Below are 5549 nucleotides of genomic sequence, written 5' to 3' on the forward strand. Positions count from 1 at the left end.
CTTACAGCTGACCAGCAATATCAACCACATTTTACATCTGAAGATCAATATCAATCACACCTTACATCTGACCAGCAATATCAACCACATCTTACATCTGACCAGCGATATTAACCACATCTTACATCCGACCGGCAATATTTACCACACCTTACATCTGACCAGCAATATCAACCACATCTTAATTCACCGGCATTATCAGCCACACCTTTCACCTGACCAGCAATATGAACCACATTTTACATCTGACCGGCACTATTAACCACACCTTACATCTTACCAGCAATATCAACCATATCTTACATCTGATCGGTAATATTAGCCACACTTTACCACACTTTACATCTTACCAGCAATATCAACCACACCTTACATCTGACCGGCAATATGAACCAAATTTTACATCCGAACAACACTATCATTAACATCATACACCTGAGCAGTAATGCCATCTGTATCATGCATCTGAACAGATATGTCAATAAAATTGCTCATTTGAACAGCAATGTCAAAACATCAAACACATCCACACACAAATTGTCAGCTAAATCAGTCATCTCTTTATTAATGTGAAGTAAATCGAACATGTGACAAGCAATGTCGCTTGAATTACACATCTGAATAGTAATGTCAACCACATCACGAACATTAACAGCAAACATGTCAACTAGTCTCTCATCTGAACATGAATGTCCAACCCTGAAGGTCTAATCAAACCAAATTAGAAGTCAAAGATGTTGTGTACATAATAAGGTACATAATTATATTCAATTAATAAATTTAATATTCACTAAGTACATATTTTCATCGAAGAGTTGATAAATGATAATACAAACTTTTCGTGTTCAATATTAAATATGGCATTAGTTTTCACTTCTCATACCTGGAATACACTTCGTTATTTCCGTCCAGTTTCCCTTTGTACATTTGCTGACTGTTTTTGCTGGGTCAAGGGGACTGTAGCCTTCGTTGCAAGTCAAATTTCTAGTGGCATTTTCATAAATAGAGTCTCCGACCACCGTGCCATGGTTTTTGTTCTCAAACTGAGGGCATACTACAAAATAACGGTTTCAAACAATATAATATGTATATAATTAACTTAGTGTACTTAAAATATTAAAACAAATTGATGACAAAATAAATCAGTACGTATATAGCTACAAAGCTTTTCAAAAAAAATGTTGCCGTAAAAAAACAATGGCACTTATATTCTCAGGCATTCATAACACCACTATGCATGTTTAATTAAATATTGTTATGAACTGAAATTGTTTTTTGACACAATATATTATTTAATTTCATTAACAAATTGGTTTCGTATGTTTGTTAATAGCAACAACAAGTGGTTCTAACATCCTGTCACTGATGAAATCGACATATTGAATGTCTTTAACATTGACACGGTTTACCATTCCTATATCTTCAGTATATCTCTTCCTCTTTCTTACTGTGTTTATAATCTTTCAATAAACATACATGTTTTAACTGCAGTGTCCTAATATTACCAAAGTGTCAAATGTTCTCCTTTAAATTGTCTAACGTTACGTTTTAACTATAACAAACCTTATCTCTGTTCATGTACAAAGCGAACGAATGCAGCAAAACATTTACAATTTTTATATTTTGTATTTTCTGTAAGCATCATATACATTTTGAATATGTTTATCACCAGTTTTGTTTTATATAACTGAACTAAGCATGGTAACGAATCCTTAGCTCATATTGGAAATATACCATTTTCCTTATTCGAATCTGAACGAATATTCGATATACAAAACCCCTAGATCAAATCTCTAAATTTTGAACGTCAGTAAATATTTATATTTTTCGTTTCTTCTTTTCCTAAACGAAAAAGTCGTATTGTCTAAATCAGTTTTTCAAAACAAATATAATTGTGTTTTCAATAGTAATATAAGATAGCCATGTTTATTACCGGTTATCATAGTTTTAAAGTAGTACATACATGCCTTATTTTTAATAACAATTGACAATTAAACAGGATACTGTGTTATTTTTGTCATTCATATACATTAACTAACTTAACAATCAAGTTATGATTTTGAAATGAATTACACGTGTACTTCGTTGAAACCGAGGGTAGCATCGAATTCGGCCGCAAATTTAAGAGAGCTTTCGAAATAAAAAACAGATTAATCAACTGATTATACTCTTTTTATTTAAGCCACATTAACACTCAAAATCAACGATTATTCGTAAAATAAAATAAAGCCATTAAAAATGACTATTCTTTATAGCAATAGCCAAAATGCAAACGCTAGATGTGGTCTGGTAACTTAAGTTTAACGAGATACAAAATGCACGTGTTTATTCTTTGCGTCACGATTCCATGTTTATGTCCTGCGACGATATTCGAACATTAACGAGCGAACGCGAGATTTGCTTCGGACACGTCACGAGAACTACCAATCTCGTGCACGACGGTTACATTACATTCACCTCTGTGTTGGGCTCAGAACGGACTATTGTTATGAAAGCGTCTCATTTATGTCATGATCAGTCCAAGCGTTCATCATTGAGGTTACAGAATACTAAACAATCTCTTGCACGACGGTTACATTGCATTCACTGCATTAAAGAAAACCATCTCATACCATGATATCTTATATCAGTCTTAATTAATTATTATAAAATTGATATGGGTTTTTTATGTTAAGAAACCAACATACATACACACGTCGAAGCAATTCCTAACGTCACTCAAAAAATATGTTCAATTGCTTACATTTTTGAAGTGCGTGGAATGATTCCATCTGCCTAAATGGGCAATAAATTAGTTCCAACGAGTTGCATTAAAACTCGCAAGTTTTTACACGATTTATCGTACATTTAAAAGTCATATTTCTTAATTTAATGCATGCGATCTTAATTATCCAATCAAATATACGTTGAATGCGTTTGTTCGGTTTTATCTATTTTATAGACAAAATGGAGGGCTGAGCCTTTCGCAGAGTTGTATGTGAGAGCAAGGAACGACAACTCTGCGTGGAGATTGGAGAACTACGTCGTGTTTCCGAAACTGCCCGTAGCTGATCTAGCGTTAGCTCGTCAATGTTCGGATATCGTAGTTTTGATACAGGCGCACAACCGAAATGTTTATAAAAGGAGTATAATCAGAGAATTATTTATTATTTAATATCTTTTATGATAATAACAGTTAGCATATATGTGTTTAACTCCGAAAAACAAAATTATTAAAAGAAGTTATCATGGGTAGGATGCACGATAAAGTTGACACTGATGAAATATAAGCGACTGTGGAATGGTGGGGAGAATACAATTCCGTTTGAAGTATGAAGTATACATCCGGAGCAAACTCGAACATGTAGTAAATTCGGTCAATCATTGGACGGTCCCGAGGTACAAATAATTTCAACTGAATGGATGATATTTTTTATATTATTTTGTTCTATACTTGAATACTTTGAAATAACTATTTGGTAATGTGTAGGAATTTAATCGATTGCCATCGTTTTAAAAACTGTATTATGTATATACACTTTGCCAATGCATGCTAGTATTTACAAAACACATAGTTATACATACGATTTTACAAATTAAATACAATTGCCATTTACACCGGATAGTAATTTATTGAACTAAATTCAATTGAAATCATGCATATATACATATATCAATTGCTCAATGTCTTCATGTTAACTGACCTTGAACACAAGTGGTCACGTTCGTCCAGCGCCCGTTCTGACATTGACTGGTCACATTGTTTAGATCGAGCGGTAGGTAGCCCTGGTTACATTCCAGCCTGCGTCTATCACCTTCCATGTGCATGTTTCCGAGGATCACTCCGTTGCTCTTTGCCGCCTTATCGAATGGTGGACACACTGAGACAAGTATGGCGTATTTAAATTCAGAACCAAAAGAAGGAAATGAGACTAACGTATGTACATTTGAAATGCAACGCCTCAACACATCGTATGATGTACTTATTTTAAACTGTCGACTGTTCTTGTAAACGGTTATGGAGTCGAGTTCACTGAACTTGTATTACTGATCAACAAATAAATTAGATATTTTAGCTACACCAATTAACGCATTTAAATTTACGAATAAAAGGTTACCAAATTAGTGATATTGTAACAATTAATGCACCGTTGGTTGAAAGTTGTTTGATTGGATGTTATTAAATAACTATTTCTGTAAAGTTTCATTTGTGATAATACATATTGACTGCCTACCTGAAGACATTTTTTTGTTCACTGATTGGCTAAAACTTTTCTTTTATAAAACAACACGAAAACAATATAACTATTTATCTTATGTAAATTACTTGTTTAATAACAAGCCTCGCTCTGTGAAAAGGTGGTTTAATGCATGTGCGTTAAGTGTCGTCATATATTACCCTGTGCAGTCAAAACGAAACTGTCCGCTTTTATTGTATCTTTCGTTAAAGGTAAGTCTATTCTTAGCAAACATCTAGTTGAAGCGGAAAGTGTCATCCCTGATTAGCCTGTGCGGACTGCACAGGCTAATCTGGGACGACACTTTACGCACATGTATTAAACCCCTTTTTCACAGAGCATGGCTCATATATACCATCTGTACGGCACTTTTCTGGAGTTTCTGAAGTGAAGTCACATGTTAGCAGCAGCGATGTAGAATTATATGGACACTGCTTGTCGCACTTTTCTCTGTCCTTTATTTAAAAAGAACAACAACTCAACCATACATGAAAATTCAATCAATATTATTTAAAAACACATACACAGGCCTGCATTTACATAACATAACTACATTGGAAAGATATTATAAACATTTATAAGACCTCATAAACCGTTCACCGGTTTAAAAGGTTACAAATTTGTAAAATAATTTTATTGTTACAACTATGCATACCAAACCCCTTAAATAACGCTGTACTGAAAACATTTAATGCAAAAAACAAAGACTTAACCAACACAAAGCCGTACATTAGTTATAAATAAACACAAAAAGCGCATTAGTCACAAAAGCAACCAAATGGTTTGTCCAGCTTCGCATACAGTAAAGTCATTGTTTATGTTAACAGTAAGAATATGTGCGTTTACATGTTTAAAGAATAATTCATGTTGGTTTAAGTGCGTGCTTAATTAATTTCAATATTGGAATGATTCGTTTTTTAAAGTAGTCAACGCAGCAGTGAAAAAATGCGAATTTCACCTGATAGAACAAATACATTCTCATCATCTATTCTCGTTATAAAGCAAAGTATTATAAACGACGGCGGGTAACTGATTATTCTGGCATAACTATTATAACTTAATCAATCGTAATTCGGAAAATGTTGCAATGTACATTTATATACATAAAATTAGTGATCTTCATAGTGTTGTTACGTTAGGTAACATATAATAAATGAAAGTTGACAAAATGTGTTTTATATTCATTAAAATTATTTATATTTTATAATTATTTATAATAATTTTTTTTTTCAATATACGACTAATTGGAAATGTTTAGAAAGTTAAAAGGCACAAATTTAATTTCGTGTACATGAGAATGTATTTGCATGACTGAATAGCGTATTGCAATAC

General features: G+C 33.1%; 1 long non-coding RNA gene across 1 annotated transcript; it reads right to left on the reverse strand.

Annotated features, from left to right (window-relative positions):
* Nucleotides 1-890: 890 nt before the first annotated feature.
* On the reverse strand, nucleotides 891-4719 carry LOC127834019 (uncharacterized). Its single transcript, XR_008027768.1, has 3 exons — nucleotides 4573-4719; nucleotides 3684-3860; nucleotides 891-1054 (listed from the first exon to the last, which is right to left on the reverse strand). It is a non-coding gene; the product is annotated as an uncharacterized LOC127834019 (long non-coding RNA).
* Nucleotides 4720-5549: the final 830 nt, after the last annotated feature.

The sequence above is a fragment of the Dreissena polymorpha genome, chromosome 6, assembly GCF_020536995.1.
Source record: "Dreissena polymorpha isolate Duluth1 chromosome 6, UMN_Dpol_1.0, whole genome shotgun sequence".
Taxonomy (NCBI): domain Eukaryota; kingdom Metazoa; phylum Mollusca; class Bivalvia; order Myida; family Dreissenidae; genus Dreissena; species Dreissena polymorpha.